General features: G+C 42.2%; 1 protein-coding gene across 2 annotated transcripts in view; it reads left to right on the forward strand.

Annotated features, from left to right (window-relative positions):
* The first annotated feature begins 241 nt into the window (after positions 1-241).
* The window catches only part of CASZ1 (castor zinc finger 1), a 128,391-nt gene continuing 106,768 nt past the window's right edge, over positions 242-21,864 (forward strand). The window contains exon 1 of one of the 2 annotated variants that reach the window (XM_053451990.1): positions 242-344. The gene's annotated coding sequence lies outside the window, so the exon portion shown is untranslated. Of the gene's footprint in view, positions 345-1,292; positions 1,872-21,864 lie in introns of those variants that run through there. The other variant, XM_053451989.1, reaches the window with a different exon arrangement.

Below are 21,864 nucleotides of genomic sequence, written 5' to 3' on the forward strand. Positions count from 1 at the left end.
CCTGCGCCCCCAGGGGGACAGGGAGGCTTCTGGGGCTGCCAGGAACAGCCTAGAGGTCACAGCTCTATGGACAGCTACTTTACTCCAGTCCGGGATTTGCGATGAGCCTTCCTGGCATTCACGGGCTGCCGCAGTCCGTTCCGGCCGGAGCTGCGCGGCGGCTGCACAGAAACTGTGATCCGCTCCGGGTTTTGTGCTCCACCCCCGGCCGCTGTATTGGCAATAGGAAAATTGCACGTTAAAAGCCCAGGATCGGGCAAGTTACATGGCGCATGCGCGGAGTCTCCGTCCGAAACACACATTTTCCTTTACTTGGAAAGTCACCCAAAGCAGCCCAAGTGCAGGTAAGAGACTTTGCCTCCTCTCCCGGGGGGCGCTGGCCGCTGCGCACTACCCTTTTCCATTATTTGCCCCCCATGTGCAGGCACACACGGCTGAGGAGAATGGAAGAGACCTGCAGCTGGTAGGGGCACTGGGCACCTAGGGGCACCCACCTCAATGCCACCTGAGAGGCGCAATGTCAGTTATTGTGGCGCCTATGTTGCCGGTGCCGGACCTCCCCAGGGGCAGTTGGGGCGGCTGGAACATTTCACTGACAGCTGGCAGTGCCCGAGATTTGCCCTACGCGGGTCTGTGGGTCAGGGAGACCCCCGGGGCGTGGAAGAACCGGGTCCATGTGCTCCATGCGATGCGGGAGAAGTGGGGGTTCATGTGTTAAATCACTTGTGACACCCCCCAGAGTTATGGTGCAGTCGGGGGTACGGAGCCCCGGGTATTGTGCAGATAGCTTGTACCCCGAGCGTGCAGACTGCATACAGGGGGGCATTTAAATGCCAGACAGATGAGTTACTCTAGGGTTAAAGTATGCAAACTTAGCTGGCATTGTTACACAGCCCCCTAGTGATCACGGGCAGGGGTAGGTTGGCACGGTGGCAATGTGGGAGCCCTGGTAGCATTGCTACTATGTAGTAAGTGTGTATGTATGTATATGTATTCATATACCATATGTACTATATATATATTTATTTATTTATTACATATATATATATATATATATATATATATATATATATATATATATATATATATATATATATATATATATATATATAGAACATTTAGTGTTGCAAGTTTTTAGCTACTGCAGAACTACTTGTTGGGGATGTGCCTGGCACTCTACTTATTATTATTATTGCAGCCCATCATAGGAAGGAGTCTTTGCCAAGAGTTTCTGCAGCAGCTGTGTCTGTGATAAACCTATAACCTTGCATGGTACAAATACTTATTTATATCATGGCAATTGCCCCCCCCCCAGCTATGCTGCCCCTGTGCCATGGGGTTAAATCGGTAGCCTTTTCCCCTCTGCTGACAGCTCTGTCCCCCTTGCGAACTTGCAGGCAGCGCGGTGCACTGGGAAAGGGGTTGCTATGGGTGCAGCCCTCGCTATCCTCCTAATAATCATAATGCCGCTTGGGCAGGGGGGTGGTAGAGAGGAGTGGAGGAAGACGGCTCGCCCTCGGGCAGGGTGGGGGGGTGATCCCGAGGAAACCGTGCATTTTTGGTCAATGTCACACTCCTATTTTTGAGCCCAGGACGGGGAACAGGTGCCCAATCTGTCACTCAAATTGTGCACGGCTAGGAAAGACAGTTCGGGGCGTTGACTTTAAAGGAGAGAAAAAAAAAGATTAAGATTTTGGAAACAAGGTGGATTTTTTTTTTATTTGTTGGAAAAAAAAAAAGGGTGGAAGTTCTGCAAAGAGAGGTGAAATCCGAGGACTGGTTTAAAGTTTAGCCCGGGGAACCTGCCGGCTGGGTGCTCTTGCGCGTCCAACCCTATGTAAGAGGACAAGACCCCTTTGCCTTATTCTCTAGTAAGTACAGTGACTTATGTAAAGTGTGTGTGGGGGTACTGTAGGGTTTTATAAATATGGGGCATAACATAAAGAGTTAAGAAACTCTGTATACCGTGTTAATGATTGGCACAAAAGGCACCTGTCCTATGCTGTAACCTGCCTCAAAGTAACCTTATTTAAATAATTGTCCCTCTCTGCTCATGGATTGTGTGACCTTATCAGGGGTGAGTGGTGACCCCTTGAGAGATCGTGTGTGTGTGTGTGTGGGGGGGGTGCTGCATTTGTTTTGGGAGGTATGAGACCCCACTATAAAATAAACCAGCTTCTTGTGGATGGGTGTATAGGGGCATAGCTGTGTATCAGGGGTATATTTACAGGTTAACTGTTTCACGTACCCAGACCGTAAAATGCACACTAGTAGCGTACAGCTTACAGCCTGCCGTCAATGTGTTATGCACTTGTGAAAACAGATTGTTAACTTTTTTGCTGAAGCCGAGTTGCGAAATGATGTCACTTGTGGCCTGTCTAAAAATACATCTTAATATGTCATGCCCATAATCCAACTATCTATCTATCTATCTATCTATCTATCTATCTATCGTCTATCTATCTATTTATCTATCTAGTTAAAAGTGAAGATTAATGTGAGTTGATAACAATGCCTTTCATTTTTATAAATTGAGTTAATTTTTTTTTTTTAATGAAAAAAAATGAGTTTTTATTCCCAGTTTTATGGAAAATGTCTTGCCTTTTCGTTCATTAAGTCAGCTAATTTAAAGGGACCCTCCGGTCCTGTCACCGCCGGGGGCTTTAACCCCTGCAACAGTTTTTTTTTTAAAAAGTGACTTTATGGAGAATATTGTTGTACCTGAGTAATCGAGTTTCTGCGATCTTATGCCTCCTCCTGTTTAATTTATTAGACTACTTATTTATTCTGTTGATGATAATCTGTTGCTGGTTTCCATAGAGATGTCAACTGATCTCTTTCAGAAATCAAACTCCCTATACACCAAACCATTTAAAGGGACAGGTCGCTCTCTTTTTCCAAACAGTAGCTGTAGAGCTCTGGAGAGGGTGGGGGGGTCGTAATAGATGTATTTTTATGAAAGGAGGGCTGCAGTTGCAGCAGTGTGCCAAGCCGAGCTTATTATGGCTAGCACAAAAGTCACGGCTTTGATCCTTATGCTGCATCATCATTTAAAACAGATCATTTTCTCTCCCCCAGCTGAAAATATCAAAACCCTTTCAAGATCAAAGAGTTCCGTTTAAAAACTATTGTTTGAGAAAAAATAAAAAAAATAACTGCAGGAAAAAAAGTTTAGCTTGTTTAATTTAAGAAGCTTTCCTCGATCTTCTCTTTTTTTGACCCAAAAGAGGACTTTTTTTTTAGCAATAAAAACAGAGCTGCTCCGCTGTGATGTTTATACTTGATCCTCGTAATAAACAGCTTCAAAGCCAGTCACTTCTGTGCGCCTCGGCCACGCGACGCGGGGCATTTTATTCCTTAATTTTACTTGTTATAGCAGATCAACAAGCAGAATTATGAACTTATCCGTGTATTTATTTCCTGCACGTAAAGAAATCATGTGTGTTCTTTATGTCTCTTGTCTTTGCTTGAGCTTAACTCGCGCTACATTTTAAATCTCGATTCTCACAAATCGATAACAATCATCGTGGATTTTTTATTATTTGCCCCCCCCCAGTCCTGCAGCCGCTGACATCGTCAGTGTTGTAAACTCGCTCCCCTGACTTAAAGCGAGACCCTGCGCATTTTTGCACACGCATCACAATAAATCTATAAACCAGATCATTTTTACCGCCCCTTAAAATTAACTTAGAACAGGAAAAAAAATAGAACCTTTCCTCCCCTCTACAGGGATCGTTTAAACTGCCGTCGCTTTGAACAGAGCTCATCAGAACAGAGAAAATTGTTGTTTTTTTTTAAATCTTAATACATGTCTTTTTTTTTTTCTTAAGAAGCGTCTTGTTTGTTTTTGTAATTCGGTTTAGAGCGAGACAAGCAAAAAAAGGTCTGTACAGCTTTAAACGAAGGAGTTTGCATATTCTCCTCGGATCTTTCCCCTTTGCTAATTATTGTGTTGTTTTCAGAGCAAATATGTCATATCCATGGCGACCAGGCAGCTTTATTGTCTTTCTGAAGCAATAGCGCACATAAGTAATTAATGACTTTCTTTTTTTTTTTTTTTCCTCTGGCTTAGGTTAAACAGATCATTCAAGGAAAGTCATATCTCTCTCCCTCTCTCTCTCTCTCTCCTCTCTCTCTCCTTCTCTCTCTCCCTCACTACCCCCCTCTTTTTTTAGCACAGTGACACAAGAACATAATTCGAAACAAGAAAATACTTTAACCAAGAAGTCAACAGCTTATTTATTTCTTTTCTGTATTTCTTTTAAAAGCCGTAGTGTCGGTTTTCAAACAGATGAGGTTGTCACTCTTACAGTTTTACAGGAAATCCCTATAAGCAGGAGTTCAGTTGTTCTACAACAAAAAAAAGAAGCTTCCTGGAGGAATTTGCCTTGAAATCCTCCCTTTGGAACTTCGAACATCTTTTTTTCCCCCTACTACGTTCATTTTAGTAGCTTTTAATTGAAATGTTTACAGGAAAGATGTGGCACACGCTCGGCTTTAAAACAATAGAATTAAGATACAGTAGCAAATTATTTATTTCATATAATCGCAACAAAAAAACTTTTTGAAGATTGCGTTAATAGTACAATCTCTGATTAACATGTGCTTTGGTAAGGTATTTTGCAGCAGTTTTTATTAAATCTCTTAATCTTTTATCTACCTAACTCAGCTATCCATATGGCCGGTTTAGTAGGATTAGCAATTTGTGTTTGCAGTCATTTTATTTGGAATCCGAGGACGACTTCAGTAGTTAAAGGGCTATTTTCAGGCCAAATGAATCCCTTGGGATGTCACTGGTGCTACATTAGTCCCAACCCCTTGACACCTTCGGTTCGCTTTCCCTTCTGAAATCGTTCCTTAAAATACCTTTTTTGTGGCTGTCTTATGGATTCTTACCGAGTCCAGCCCAGAAATCATATATATATATATATATAGTTATCCGATGAATGGGTTAAACGGCTTTTTAGAAGCATCCGTTGTTGCAAACAGCCGCAGGAGACAGTTAAGTTAAAACGAGGGTACGCATCTCCTGAACATGGCTCGGCTCTCTAACAGACCCATTGACCGTCTGACGCAGAGGTTAAGAGAAATCCGGTAACACGGTTACATGGTCCGGGGCTGGAGAACGTTACAAACTGCCGTTCACGTAGAAGCCTCACCCCCTCCACCCTTTATGATTTATTTATATTTTGATGCGTCGACAGAATCTGCGTCGTTTGAATTGATGCGCGTCCGTCCGGTTCAATATAAATAGGCAGTTAGCATCAGTGTTAATATCCACTGAGTGAAACTTTCAGCCAATATACGTCTGTTGGGGAAATAAGTGTGAGATGAGGATACGATATGGTGTATTTAATTATTATTTGAGTATAGGATAAGGTGTCTATCATATAATTAATATATAATATGATTAGATTATATGGCTTGCCAATCATAGTGAAATGTGAACTTGAGTATTTAGCACTTTTACCCTAAAATGTTTGCCCAGGCTTTTATCGTATTTCTTACCGGTTCGAACGTTTAATGTATGCATATATATCCTTTAACTGTAAAGAACAAGTTTACCTGCTCAGAACGACTTTTCTTTATGGCCTAATATTTCATCTGAATTTGTTCACTTTTTTATAAAGGTACCCAGAGCCGTATAGGTAGAGAGGAGAAAGCAGGTAGGTTAACTCGCTCTGACATAATGCTGCGGCTTAAATGGAAGGAAGAATAAGAGAGAAAGAGAACATCGTAAATTTTGCTAAAATTAATCAGCCGTTTAAGGGCTTCCCATTAACGAGGTTTTCTAGGCAGGCTGCCTCCTCGCGTCCCCGGTCAAAGTCCGGGAGGGGGATGAGAAATTTGAAGAGGAATAATAAAAACAAAAGAAAGGGTGGAATTATAGAATATAAATTCTCAAGTGTCCTTGATCCATATTGTCAGATTTTTTTTTTTTTGGGTCTGATTTGTCCTGTGTGCCTTTGACAGGATAGGCACGTAGAAAAGGAGAGCGACAGAGAGAGAGAGAGAGCAGGGGAGAGACGTGTCGGTCCTTTGGAGCTCATTATCATTCTTAATAAGTCTTAAGGAATAAAGAGGAGCATTCAGTATAAATGCTGGATAATCCTAACACTTCTCAAGGTGAGAGGAGTCTTAAGGACAAAGAGGAAGAAAGAGAGGAGGAGGAAACATTGTCGGCCCTTTAAACCGCCTTTAGGTGAACGAGGAAGGGCCACTGAGGGACACCAGGGTGCTTTGGGTTGCTGGAAAAGTTGCGTCTCGTCTCCTTCTTCTCGGAGGAATATTTCTCGTTAGCGGAGAGAGAATGTTAGCGGGAAAACAAACACTTATCTTTGTGTCTCATCATCCTAGGTCCTTAGCTGTTTAACCCTTTTGATTTCAGATGTGGCACGATGCAGAACAGTATGTTGTGCTCCATCTCTGGCTTTGTAAGGGTTAAGCCGCTGTAAGAGAGCGCGCAGTAGTACTCTAAGCCGCCGTTACGGAGAACTTGTATTAATGTTACCTCTTAAAAGCATAAACATTACAATCTCCAGCATGCGCCACCCAGCCTCCCGCAAGCACCCGGAATAAAAACGCTGCACATTTATTACTGCAAGCCCCCAACTCCTGCGTGGCCCCGTCACACGTACCTGTATCAGCCGCCGTACACAGCCACACATTAGCCACAATTTCTTCTTTAAACCCGCTTCCAAAAAATTGCCGTCGGCCGTTATCTTGCCTTCGGAAACATTTTGACTCTGAACAAATCATTTACTATTTTTGCAACCTAGCGTGTGGTTTTAGCTGTCACTATCAATCCATAATCTCTTCCCGAAGTAACGTGATTGTGTCTGCGTATACAAATAGGCTTCATGTATCTGTATGCGAGTGCATAGTGGTTCTGTACGTGCAGCGGCTTAACTCTTCGAGCACCATTCTGACTCACCCAGCGTTACATAGGATAACATCAATAAATCGGCAATCTGACGAGCAGGAGGTTTCATGAAATTTAGATTTATTTTTAAGTAGCGTTATTTATTGTCTGTGAAAGAAACAAACACTTGGATACTTGGTCTGGGTATTCTCATTCCCTTTCATCTGAAATTGAACTTAATTTAAAGTCAGGCAAATATACTTATATTTCTAAAAGACGTAAAGATGGATAATAACAAGGCACAGCGTCCTGATATGTCTGTTTTTTTTTCTTAAATCTCATAGCTAACGCTTGCATCTCAAGTGAAGAAAATCCAGTAGAAAGAAGAGTAAAAAAGTAGCTCTATCCCAATTAGTTATTTTCTTTACATTTCTATTCTGATATTCACGGGCTTATTGAATTTACCAAGAAAGAAAACTTGACAGGGGACGGGAAATCAGCTAGGACTGTGGATCGTGGCGGACGGATCACACACACCATCTATGTCGGGTCAGGCCAGGGATTTGCTCTCTGGTTCAAAGGCGGAGGTCAGGGCAGGTCGCAGAGAGTCAGTGCATCCTGCTTTATGGCATACTTACTGGGGAGCAAAGGACCTTATTATGTGTTAATAACGAGGTTTGTTACATAGTGACATGCTGGCTTGGTACACCTCACCGCACGGCTGGCTATGCCGCTGTTGCCAGATGCAGTGAGCACCTCGGCGGTCTCCTCTCCTTCACAAGCGTTACTCATCGCTCACTTCCACCCTACGGCCCATGCATCTTAACCTATGTTGCCAGCTTTTTTCTTCTCAAAACATTGGCCTATATTCCTATATTCCCTGGTTCTGTCACACCGATGGAAATAACTTAAAATGAGCCAAAATGAATATTCCTGTCAACTCTTTATCACGCGTACTTACAAAATGTAAGAAGCCTAATAACATCTAATCTGGCATGTTTTACTTCATTACGTTTTTACTATTTTAACCCTCTTTGTATTACATTTTTCCAGTTTTGTTGTATGTGATTATTTGATATCTTCCTCCTGATTCTTTGATACTTTTTTTTTTTTTATAAAGGAGGGCATTAGTGGATTTAGGTATTAAGAGTCTGAGTGACTACGTGGTAGTGCTTTGTGATGCGTTGCTGGTTAAATTGTAGAAATTAAGGACGTTTTATTGTTTGCCGGAGATTACAGAGGGAAGCTGTCCGCTGTCCCTTTGTAATAAGGTCAGCCATCATTTGCTGGTGTTGTGTGATCTAATGTCACGGATAGAATTCCTCTCACCCGTAGGATTAAGTTGTACATATAATGTCTACAGGTATACAGAAGAATGGGTGCCTACTAAAACAGATCAACAAAAACATCCATTGGGTTGAAATCTCTATAAACGCATGAACACATACTTCAGCAGAGTGTTTCTGGAGGTCTCATCACTTGGGCAGCGGGGTTCCTTTGTCAGGGATGGGGTTTTTATTAGAATGATTAAGCCACTGGTGGATATGGGTATTCTCGGCGAGCCCTCGGACCGTGTGATGCTCATGGCGTCTGGAAAGTCATTTCCGAGATCAGGCCATCGAGGAGAGGAAGATGCTCTTTGGCGCATGGAGGAGGCCGTGGCGTATCTCCAGCTGTTTCACCTTCAGCTGGTATGGTACAGCTAAGTCGATAGTATCCATTAATTACAATAAAATTCAATTAATTCTTTTATTTACTACCCTGTTATCACTTCACCGAGATTAGACGATTATTTAAGTGACACTGTCACGAAAAACCACATGAGTGGAGTGTTCTAGCCAGCCATGGATTACGAGTAAATGAGTATCAGTTGGATCCTCTGATCATCTTGTCCTCCTGAATAAATAACATTTTCTTTTAGAGACGTGTCTCTTTACTTGTAAACAATGCTAGGTTTTTATCTCTGATTCTTAAAGGTTGAGTGTCTTGCCCCTTGTGTGTTGTTGTGTTGTACTCCTGCGTGTTACGTATTCCTCTGTGCTGCATTTCAGCACCCAAAGAGTTAAGTCTAGGCCTCCAATCCCTGAGAGGCTGGCAGACCAGTAATTGCGTGTCTGCGAGATGGCCCGTTACATGCGTCGTCCATTCTGTATACGTTACAAGGGCCCTGGTCTCTCATACATGCTACAGCCCCCCAAATACACACATTTCATGTGTAGAAGTAACTACGCCACATCTTGGCCTAACCTATGGCTACATCTCAACTCACGCTCCAGCCACATCTCAACTCACACTCCACCTACATCTCGACCCACATCTTGGCCACTTCTCAACCCACATCTTGGCCCCACTCCAGCCATATCTTAACCTACACCCGGCCACGTCTTTGCCCCACTCCGGCCAATCTCCACCCACATCTCGACCCACGCTCTGGCCACATCTTGATCCACACCTCTGCCCAAATAACCGGTTACCATGTGTTGTCCTCCAGCTTTTTATAACTTAACAGACTGCAAACTTCGGAAATACCCTGTTCTTGATCAAGGTTCGTTAGCAGCTTACTCATCAGATCTGATGCTTTCAGAAGTCACTGGAATTGTTAACGTTGGGCAAAACATTTCATTTTCTCCCTGACAGCGGCAACGAAAGCTTTAGATTTGACAGATTCGCATTGTGACATCTGTAATTACAGAGATCGGTTTTAGTAAAATGTATGCAAATCGTGCCATTGTTTTGTCCAGGTTGTCTTGGGTAATAACCAAAAAAAAAAATTAAAAATAAAATATATAAGAATCAGCGGCAATAAACTGCTTTATTGACGAAATGCATTATCATCAAATAGCGCGAATGACAGCGTGCAGAAGACTCTCCAAAACGGAACATTCTAAAAAGAATGAATTGAATATTAATGTAACGGGAAAAACTTTAATAAATGTATTGTGTCATTGTTCAGCTACACAATGCACCCCCAAACCCCAAGTACCCCCCATATACTAAACATTTCACTCAGACGTGGCTGGATATCCTATGCCGTCATATTAGATTAGTGTAGCTGGAATGGAGAGGCTTTTGGAGGCTTTCGAAAGATGAAATGTGGCGAGTTTATGAAAGTGTATTAAAGTCCGCTCTGCTTCTCTAATTTCGCTGCAGTATGCCAAAACAGTGAGTTTCTTATTTCAGTAACTCTGATCTTCAGGGAGGTTAATTTCCATGACGAACTGCAGGCCACGCGCTTAAAGGATTTATCTAATTAGATTGACACTTTTTTTTTTCCTTTCCTCGAAAAACGAGGGACTCGGGAAGGAAGGATTTTTTAAACGGTGGCGGGAGCAGGATCAGCGTCCAAATCCCTGCGGTTCCTGGCAGCTCGCTTCTGTCTTTAACAGCTCCCCTGAAAGAGGCTTTCATACATGTGCCTGTGCTTAGCACATGCTCCTTTTTATTTACGTACACATTATATACGTGTAATAACTACATATACGGAATGTGTATGAAGGCGTGGAGAAGCCAGAATCTCAAATGTATTTTTATAACCACTTGAGCGTAAAAGGTGTTACGATATGCACCTCTTCCAGTACCCAAGGTGTTAAAGGGAATCTTTACGCGGCCCTTTTATATAAAGTGATTTTATAACATTTGTGTTTAATGGCATCATTAGGGGGTTCAAATAGGTGCCCATTTGTGTAAAACAAAATGTTTTTTGGAACTTCCTACCCTTCCATTTCGCTCAGTACAAATCTACATTTCCCAGCTTCTACCCCTGGCGAATCGGGAAGATGCTGTAAGATTTCTTTTTCCACCCCCTATTTAAGAGAAGGCTTCTTTCTGTCTCTTAAATAATTAAAAAATAACGCAAAACGCAGAATCAATAAAAAAAGTACATTTTTGAAGAATCTGAATATGTATATATATATATATATTCATATATAAGTGAATATATACAGTGTGTATATATATATATATATATATATATTATATATATATATATATATATATAATATATGTGTGTGTATATATGAAACAATATTCTGAGATGTGGTGTCGTAATTGAACTTGAAGAAACCTTGTACAATTGTCCAATATAGGGACCACCGTTTTAAATGTCTTTTTTATCACAGAAACAGTTACTTAGGTTATTCAGGGCTTAATTATTAATACAGGTGACGGTTTACGAGCGGAAAGGGAATTCCACTGGATAGAACAGTTATTTGGTGTCCCCCAATGTGGAGAAGTGGGGATACCTGTAGAGGTCTGCGGAGACTTCTGGACTAGGCCTTGGGGACTTATTTCAGAAACATTTAATATAGTCTTTTTTTCTGTGTGCCTACATGCCTTGGTTTGAATTTCACATTAAAAGTGGGTCTTACTCCCATATCGGGCAGGGGTAGGTAGCTTGTGTAGGTAGTTGTTTTGGGGTAAGATGAGAGATACTGAAGGAGACACAACAAAGTCTATTGAAAAGATATACTATAAAATCTGTAAGACAATGAGGTTACAAATCCCTGCCTCCTGTATTACAGATAAATCGCACATGCTGTGATAAAAGCTATGGAGTAGATCCATGGACAGGTCAGGGGACACCAAACACAGATTAAAACCTCTGGTAAATGAGACGAAAACTTTTGTCATCAAAATAAGATTTTATTAATGTTTAATTGTAATTATTGACTTGGAAGTGCAAGCTCTGTGGGTCAGGCACCTCTTCTGCTAATTTACTGTACGTTTGCATTCTACGTCATAATGTCCCATAAAGCATGACGCATCGTCCCAGCCTGTCCGTCAAGCGTACCTGCCGAGGGCACTGATGTGCCGGGGTCATTTCTGCACCAAACTGCGAGCAGAGAATGTGTCGGGAGAACGATGTCAGGTGGCAGCCAGTTAGGGTTTTTAATGGAAGCACTGCTCCATGTACACGAAGAAAGGTTTGTGTCATTGTAATTGCCCCTAGGGCCATCCCTAGGGGGTACATAGCCTAGCATGACTTGACTCTTTTGGACTGTTCTACCGCCAAAGCAGAAACAAAGCATTTGTTGGCTAATAGGCACAGGTGGGAACGCAGTACCCTCCGGAGAGCCCGGCTTGGGGCGGTTGCCCTGTTTTCGGCCTATGGGTGGGGCGGACCTGACTGCCCTTTAGTAAATTTGCTTTTAAGTTGATTTGTACCCAGTGAGTCAGAGTGAATATTATACAAACTCAACAATACCTTTTGTCCTTTACCTAAAACTCCAGCTCAGTATAAAAAAATACACACAAATTACGAGATTGCTGTATTTTCCTTCCCAGCTGGTGCCAATCGGTTCATTTTATTTATCCAGGGTGGAGCGGCATACGAGACAAAAAAAAAACAAGGTGGAACTCGGACAGAACCCAAGAAATATCAAAACCCTGACAACAAACTTTCTTTTGTTCAAATAGAATAAAAAAAGGAGAGAGAAAAGCTTTCAGGAGAGAACCAAACCAAACCTAAAAAAAAAAGGAGTCTTTTGTCCTGAACCTTTGTTGTTTTGTTGTCTATATCCCATGCTACGGTCAAATGTAATAGAAAAGCCGGATACCTGTAGCTATTATTCTGAATACGTTGGCAATCCAGTTATGGCTGGAGGTTTAAAAAACATCAAGACCAAGGTATGGCCTGGATCATTAACCATGTCAGATTATTATTATTTATTGTTTTATATAGCGCCATCTTATTCCGCAGCGCTGTACAGCGGGATACAAAGGTAGCATTAGGCTCATCTAATCTGCCTGTAAAGTCTCAAACCTTAATCAGTCGTTGGTCTCGTCTTAGATTCTGGAGCCGTATGCCTATCCCATGCATGTTTAATCCCCTCACTGTATTACCCTCTACCACATCTGCTAGTAGGCTGTTCCACTTATCTACCACCTCTATCTCTCGCCCATCTCCTCTCTCATCTGTCCCCTAAACTGGACATATTGAGATATCTTTGAGCCGAGGAGCTCACAATCCTTTCTCCGTGCAATTATACATTTTATTCTGTTTGCCAACCAGAATACAAAATCTTTGCATCTCTTCACAGTTTTAGTTTGCAATTTTTGAGAAAAGTGATTTTTTTTTTTTTAGTTGTCGTAAATTAAGCCCGCAAGCCGGAGCCCCTTTCCCTAACGTATTGTCTCGTCTTAGGCCGTCAGTTCTAGTTTTATCAGACCCCTTGAATATAGAGACCGCAAGAAGCGCAGCGGGAATTGTTGGCGGTATATATAAATAAAAGATAAGAATAAAAATTTGGGAAATTACAATAAATTGGTCCTTCAGTCCCGTTCAGTACCAAAGAGTCCGGCAACTTCTCGTAAGGATGTTTATTGGGAAACTAAAAAGAATTGAGCCTTAAAGCCAGTCCCGGGGTCCGTCTCTGCGCTTTACGTGCCGGAGAAGTTTTAGCCAAGTGTTATTATGTGTCTAATGAATGACGGGAACGGGTGAAAAGCGGCGGCATGTAGATCGCGAGATGCGAACGTAAATCTTAAACCCAAAAGTAATTGAATGTAATGGCGAGCGCTGTTTGGTCTTTGTTAATTTTCACTCATCCCTCGGCTACAAGGATCTGTATTAGGGTTTTATTACTATGTTGTTTGCGCTAATAAAATAGTAAAATTTATTTCGAGGAAGCTGAAGGATGGTTTTACAATGCAAATTTGAAGATGTTGGACATTTCATTTATGCCTCTGCTATTCCAGACCTTGAACAGGATAAATTACTTTCCGGTCAGGCTTGGGAAATTTCACTCAGCTGTGCGGATATTTGTTAAAAATATTTTATAGGCTGTCTCCCGATGCTGTCCCGTAGACGCAAACCCACGTCCGACATTTGTTAATTTACTTATTTTTTTATTTTTTTTTTACAGATTCTATTGATTTATTTAATTTCCAAATGAGTGGCTTTTTTTCTCTCTCTCTCTCTGAAATAACATAGTATTTTTGGTGCTTAAATAAGGTTTGCCTCCCATCCGGTTGGCATTTTTTTTGCGGGGGTCCTGATGGACCTGAACAGATCAGTCTTATATAAAAATCATTGTGACTTTACCTTTACACCTGAGATATATCAAGCAGGTTTTAGAACCTGAGGCTCTCCGGCTTCTGATAATATGCTAATCCCATCACTTTTATACTCATTTTTCCAAAAACGGGAAAAAAAGAAAGAAAATGGAGGACTAACTTCTTTCGTGGTCTGATGATTCTTGCTTGAAGCAGCCAATCAGTAGCAGGAAAGCACTTCTATTGGAATAAATGGGAGCGCTTTCCACGCATGCAGAGGCAGAGCTGTGTAGCTGATTTTTGGTAATTATATCACATGCATGGAAATGTGTTCAGCCAATGTGCAAGGCAACTAGCTGGGGGGGGCAGGGGCAAATACACATTGGGGGAATCTAGAACGCCCCATCATGCAAGGGAGACGCCATGAAAAGTTTAAAGGGACCACACAGCTATCATATGCAGTAAAGGGCATATGGTGGCTAGGCTGTCCCTTTAAATCTTTGGATTGTGATAAGATTTCCAAGGAGCCCAGGATACCACCAAGCCATGTGCTTTCTGCTACATGTAATATATTGAAGTCACCTCCGGTTTACTGCTCACTTCAGTTTGCATTCAGTTCTTGTATGTCCTGCGCCCACAGATCCCCCGCAAACAGCTGTGTCTTTCCAAACGCATCATCTGCTCGCTCTGTCTGAAGGGTTTTCCTGCCAGAGGGGAGAGTGATGTAAGAAGAAGCTGCGATTTCATGACCTCTCTCTCACGAAGAGGTTAATTTACGTCTCGCCGGCATGTTTTTCTGCACATCGTCGGATGCGCTGCGTCTAACCCCAGTGGCTAATTATAATTTGCCTAAAACTCTCAATAGAATCACCCTAAGTCTTCTTTTCTCGTAGCCAGTTGTTGATAATTATGTCATTTTCTCATGTTATCATTAATCCCCTGAACATCGGGGTGGACGACCCTACGCGGTCGGGGTCATCATTTAAACTTCCATCAATGAATCCCGCAGATCACAATAACGCAATCATCATACATGAATGAGAGACACGTTTAGTGAACGGTAGCCCCACATGCTAGCCAAATATATTTGCTCTGTCAGTTAAGAGCCTTTTTTAGTGTTTGTAGCTGGCAACCATGCTGGGGGGGTCAGTAAAAACATTTTCTCGTGTAACTACCGTTACATCAGCACCAATGTCTGGACACACCTAGATATTTAAATGGTCCTCAGTATCTGTTGACCTTGGAAAGGTTGGAATCGGCCTCCAGTCTTTAAAGTTTCAGATAGGGATTGCTATTTGAGTGACAAGTTAAATGGCAGATACAACCTATGCATTGGTTTTGGGAAATCTCCATAGATCTGCCACCCTCGATGGTCTCTGTGTTTGTGGCATGTGGTAAGAAGCAATGGCTAACAATGGCCATACGTTCGGTATTCGAAATTTGGGCAGCCCTGTTCGATAAAAGCACAGGTGTTCAGCTCGTGTCGGTGGGATCTCATTTCAATGACGCTTTTCTCTGCTATAACCTCCTTTGTGTTTTCTTAGACCTTTGTATCGCTTGCAACCCTGGAAGCCTCCACTGAGAGTAAATATGGCAGTATTTTAGGTCATCTGGGGACATGCAACAAGTGCACTGCCTCGTTACAGTCAGCTGGCACTTTATTCCACCGTTCCCCCCATTATTTAATTCTGGGAGATATGCTTTCTTTGTGTTTTTCTTATATTGAGGTGGGGAGACAGCTGTTATTCCTCCCCACGTGTCCTCACGTCTGGCCAGGGTACAATAAACATGCCGAAATATCTTACAGTATCTTCCCCCAACTTTTGATACATTTTCGTATTTCACAACCTCAGACCACAAACGGGTTAAGTCATTAAATTCAAAGGAACAGAAAAACAAGCAACTTCTTTATCTGGTTAATCCAGTTTTGTGTCAAAAGAGGTGGAATTCATTAAATAACCTGTTTACTCTACGGCTCAATTTTATGGGATGCTCCCATTTAAAAAAAAATCTCCCAAGTTTACTATAAGCTACTAATTAAAATCCCAAAATGAAGCAAGTTTTTTTTTTTTTTCTCTCCTTGCTATAATTTAATTATTATTAATTTCTGATGTCATTTCTGGGTACACCCTGCGAGGTTACAACAAAGGTATTTGTTTAATAAACAACAAAAACATTTTATAAAAAAACGCCTCTAGATACTGACCCAAAAAAAAAGAAAAAAGAAATTGTTACTTTAGGACAGGTGATCAAACAGGAGTCACGGAACATGAAGTACCGTACATTTGATATATATACAATGCAAATGGTATCATCTGCCGTATTGTTAAATCCTGTTAGTACATGTAGGCAGGGTTTTTTTTTGTATTATTGAGATATAAAAAAGACCTAATTAAAGGGACAGTCTAATGCCCCCCTCCTACAGCCCCACCAACAAAGAATGTATATTAAAGTGTTTTAATATGCATCCTTTACTCAGGTGAGAACACCTGGATGCAAACCGCCCGTCTTCCTACAAAGCTTTGCGCCATTTTTTTTCCTGCTTAAAGCAGCCAATCACTGCCAGGAAAGATTTCCCATTGAAATGAACGGGAAGCCTTCCTGCTGTCAGCAGAGGGTCTCATTAGACCCCTTTGGAACTCTTGCGCAGGCTATCCCTGGAGGTGGCTGGTAGTGGGTATCTCCTGCAAGCCAATGAGCTGCTGATGAGGAAGAGTGCCAAGATGTATCAAGGCTGTTCTGCTGAATCCCTCTATGCATTTGGATGCAAGGGAATTGGGATTTAAAATGCCAGCTCGGCATTAAAGTACTTATGATGACTGGAGAATACCTTTAAAGATTTATAACATGTGCTTTCTGCATCCCAAGGCACTATAATGTGTATATGGCACAGGCGGATGAAGCATGGTCTGGGCAGGCAGGGTGGGGTAATTCATGAGAAAACAGGATGAGGTCAGGGCGGGCAGAGATCGAAGGATGATAAAACAGGAGATGAATCCAGAGTGTAGATAAAGAATCCTGAGACTTTCCTGCATAGCCAAGATCTAACAGATGCCACCATTTGTTTCCCGCATGTTACCTGGGCTGTACTGTATTAACATGTGAGTGCATAGATATTATACCTATTCTACGTTGTAAGCTCTTGCAAGCCGGAGCCTCTTTACAAAATGTATCTCTGAGTTAGACTGTAAGAAGCGTTGCGGAAATTGTTGGCGCTATATAAATAAAAGATAATAATGGTAATAATAAAAATAATATTCTGTAAGTCCAACTTCCCGCTGAAAGCGTCACGGCTGTGGCATCACGGACGTCGGCTGTTTGCCTTGCCATGTGCCACTTGTCAGGTGTCCAGTCCAGGCTTTTTGCTGCTGGGTTCCATTCCCTGCAGCCAATAGTAAAATACGGCTCAGGATTTCATTATGGGCTGTATTGATTAGCTTTTGGGACAGATGACTTATGGAGAACATTAAATAAAAAAAATGGAAATATTTTAATGAGACTGCAAGGTCGATGGTTGAAAGAGGCTGATGCGCTGACATGCGAGCCCAACAATCACTTTGATTCAAGAAAGGTTTAAGGAGCATTAATTCCCGGGAAATAGATTGGAAAAATAATAATAACCATATTAATTCAACGGCTGACGCTACATCTCCGGGTTCTAACATTTTTCTAGGCGCTAATCATGGCGACGAATGTTTGCGTTTGGTGCGTCCGTGTAGAATGCGGAGCTAGTATCTGGTGTTAACACGTAAACAGATTTTAACGTGTGTTTTTAGTGTCTAAACACATAATCCTGCTTTCTGATTGGATCATCACTTCAGGTTTTTTTTCAAGTCTTTGTAACTTTGTTATAAGTGCTAACAAAATCCTAAGAGAGGATTGCTTTAAGTGTGTGTGTGTGCCTAAAATGCCCGTAGCAAAAAATAGCAAATTATTTATATAATCCGTGAGGTTTAGCAGTTCTGGTTCAAAATAATGCTGTTACCATAGCAACAAATGGGATATTCCTGTTTTTGTTATTTTTAATTTTTTTTTACAACTTTTCACAGTTTCCCCAATGCATTTTTTTTTATATTTTTTTGACAATAAGTGTGAAATGGCCAATCAGATTCAATCAACGAAAGATAGGGAGAAGTAAGAAAAATATTCTTGGACGAGATATAAGGCCGCGCGGCTCGTATCCGGTCGGCTGCACGGAGAGGACGCGTGTTGGAGGCTCGCCCTCTTTCTACATTCACAGCTTTTTTTCTGTTTTGTTTTGTAAAATTGCTGGTTTTGAGGAATTTACTGTTTTCTTATAAAAGCGTGTGAAGAATGTGCACAGGGCCCGGCTCTCTCCAGCGTTCCTGTTTGTCAGTCAAAGTCCAGCGGAAAGGAGTGTATCTGGGCTTTGTACCACCCAGTGTCCGGCGCAAATACCTCCGAGTAGCTGGCATAGACCAAAAGTGGAGCCCCAAAAGAGCTTGCCACGTTGGCATAACCCATCTTGTTAAGTCAGGATGATGAGAGTTTGGGAACAAACTTACGAGAAAGAAACCCTTCAATGTGCCTTCTGTAAATCCCGTGTTACATTGTTGCCAAATGGCTTTATGGAATGGTTTATAGACACTCCAGTAGCCATTGAGCCAATCAGCTTTGTTACCTGTGCACCTATAGAGCTTTCTGGCAGGCTGGGGGACTTACAAAGACCCTCACTAGCCCTCCGTTGCCCAGGTGCCTCCCTGCTGACCATTGACGTGATGTAGGAGATGCCATATGATCAAGAAACCATTGGAACCTTTTCCTGATCACATTGTATTCCAGTATTCAGCCGTGGCTCGTTGTAATGAGAATGATACCAAGGTGATGTTGCCCCTCAGTAACCTATTACGTGGCACATACGTGGCAGTCTGTTACCAACAACCTGGCACTCAAGTAGTTAAGCTAACCATGCCCTGCAGGCATCCTGTATAGGTATAAAAACCTGGAATCAGCTGTTATATTTACTCAGGAAAGGGAAGGGGTTAATGGGAGCTGCCGTGTTACCTGTGGGCTGCTCTCTGGGCTCCATGTTTAATTAATAACCCAATTGCTCTGTATTTGCTGTTGAATTCGCCAGCTGCCCTGAAAGCTTCTAGTTACACCTGGGCGAATGTAAAAAGGTGGCGGTTTCCGTGGATACGGGGCCTCTCCATGGCGACACACCCTCTGTATTTTATGTTAGTCAGTTCCCCAGAGTTGATTGTTTTTGGCAAAGATCCTTAGAAACTCATCCAAGAATTAAATAAAGTAGGTAGGTAGCAGCAGAAACAGGGCTACCTGCGGGGTGCAGCCCGGTACCTGCCCAGGTGGGAAAAGTACCCCCACCCCAGTGCATGCTGAATGCGCACACTCACTGCAAATTTCCCTACGTCCACTCACTACACACACTCCTGCACACACTCCTACACCCACTCACTGCACACACTCCTGCGCACATTCGTCACTCATACTCATATGCACACTTAATGCACGCATTCCTGTGTACGCATGCACAACATACACTTGTGTATATTCACACCTGGTATACACACCAGTGTTTACTGACACAGAACCCTCACTTGTACACAAACTTTTATGCGCACGTTCACAGCGTCACCGCTATACCTGCGTACTCCAGCGTCATCATGTTACGCCACAGAAGCACGGCGAGAGCTAAACACCAGATTACTCCTGCGCCATTACGCACACACATATACTCGGAACGCAGATACACACCTACGTTCTAGAAGCAGGCACACCTGACGGAACACTGCACAAACAACCACACGAACCAGCCAATGGGAGGCAGAGATGTGGAAAGAAAGGAGAAAGAAAGATGCCAACCTTAATTAATTTAAATATTTACCAATCCTGTTTTTTAATTGTGTGTGTGTTTGCTCTACTTGTGTACAATAAATACCTGCCGTCCGGGCGTACCCAGAACAAGGATAAAACTCATGACATCAGGAAGAAAAAATGCAATGAAAAAACATTTTCATGCCACAACAGATCAAATCGCAGATTCTGCTTTTGGACGGATTTTCAGTTTTTATAAATTTATAATAGCTCTTTTTTTAGCATCTGGATTAAAAAAGAAAAACCATAAATCTTTTTATCATTCAGCCGATGCCAAAAAAAAAAGTTTAACCTTCTGGATCAGAGATTAGCGAGCGCCCATGATCTGAATCGGTAAAGAGATTCTATCACGGAATTTTCATTCAAACACCCCGTGAAACATATATTTAGTGTGTATTTTTGGTACATTTTTCATTTTTTTACATAGATTCCTACAGGTTTATCTTCTTCATTGTCTAACGTCTACCCTGTGTTATTCTGATCCAAGAGAAATCTGATCGCCTTTTGGAGTCAAGAAGGAATATTTTCCCCCTAAGTGGCAAAATTCGAATAATAATTTAATTGGGGTGTTTTTTTGCCCTCTTTTGGATCAAAAGCAGGAAGGATTGGTAGAAGCGTTGAACTTGATGGACTTAGGTCTTTTTTCAACCTAAGATTTCTGTTTCTTTGTTACTATTGTGTGTTTGAAGACCTTAGGTGAACCTGTCAGGTACCACGTCAGCCAAGTCCCTTCCCAGATCTGTCCTAGGGAAGAAGCCATTAAACCTGCGGGAAGCTGGGGGTCAAGAATCTATACTTTTATCGCATTAGATGAGGCCCGGCCATGCGCCATAGCATTCTATAGCTTGTGTGATATACCTAGACAGTACTGGTTTCCAGACTGAAGAAGCATATGATGAGAAGGGATGGGAAGCTTGGTATCGAAATATTAGCCTCAATCACCTAGCATTGAATTTAGTTTCTCCCCTTGGAGACTACTTAGACACGACACTCGTAGAACGCCCAAGTTGTGCTGTTGGCTGGCAGAATCCGCCATTTTTCACACTTACTGTGTTGCTGATTGTGTTCCTTTTGTAAACGCTTTCTCTATAAAACATCCACTCAGTAGATTGTAAGCTTTAGCGCAGGGGATCACTACCCTCCCATCTTTATTATTTATTATACTTTTCTTTATATAGCACCAACCATTTACGCAGCGCCTAATACAATACATACATTCAAGGGGAACGACAAGACGAGAATCGACGGACTAAGACAAACCGATACATTAGATATCAATCCCAGCGGCCCCCGGGCTGATTTGCGGTCATGAAATTATTCATTAGATCGGTTCCTGCGTGGTATGAACTTTGGAAAATAAGTCACTAATTGTGCCATGGAAGCAATTTGGATTCCCAACTCCCAATTTTTTACAGGTCACACCTAAATATTAACATATCCACTCATAAAGTTGGAATTTTTACTTGTTATTCAAAGGTTGGGTAATTCGTATGTTTTTTTAGCCTCTGATTGCTATGATTGCACTTTATAATTAATTTTGTGGCAATACTGGTAGGGCGCGTTGATATTGACTCTGATATTTGGTTTTCTGTGGTGGTGAGTACGTGGGAGGCGAGTATGTGTCTCAGGCCGACGTGGAGTCCTCGCCGGCACTCTAGTGGGGATTACGATGCGCCATTGGCCCAGCAGCAAGAACGTTTTTGTTACTTTTTCAGAAAATTGTTTTTAAGTTATTTCAAGAGAAGGGTAGCCCAGCGAGACTTCAAAAACCCGTCGCACACCTTGCCGGCAATTAAAGAATGAACCTTTTGAGAAGCGTCCCAGTGGCGCCGAATAGGTTAAGTGGCAAATGCCTGGCTTGGCATCCCCAGTTATCGCTGTCTGGACCTCATGGCTGAGCTATTACTTCCTCCTTTCTTTCCTGCGGCCTCTCGGGGGCTGCTTAGCAGCCGAAGGATTGATTTCTGTCCGAGTTACTGATCCCTGGAAGTTAAAGGGATCCGATCTGCCAGGACTCATTGATTTCTGTTCCCTGCCATGTTCGCTGCCTGAGCTCCATTCTGTGCTATTGATTGAGGAGGGACAGTGAGATATGGCTTAGTTTTCTCAGAGCCGGAAAAAAACACAAACACCCTGTTATCCGCGGCATCTTC

This window comes from Spea bombifrons, chromosome 12, assembly GCF_027358695.1.
Source record: "Spea bombifrons isolate aSpeBom1 chromosome 12, aSpeBom1.2.pri, whole genome shotgun sequence".
Taxonomy (NCBI): domain Eukaryota; kingdom Metazoa; phylum Chordata; class Amphibia; order Anura; family Pelobatidae; genus Spea; species Spea bombifrons.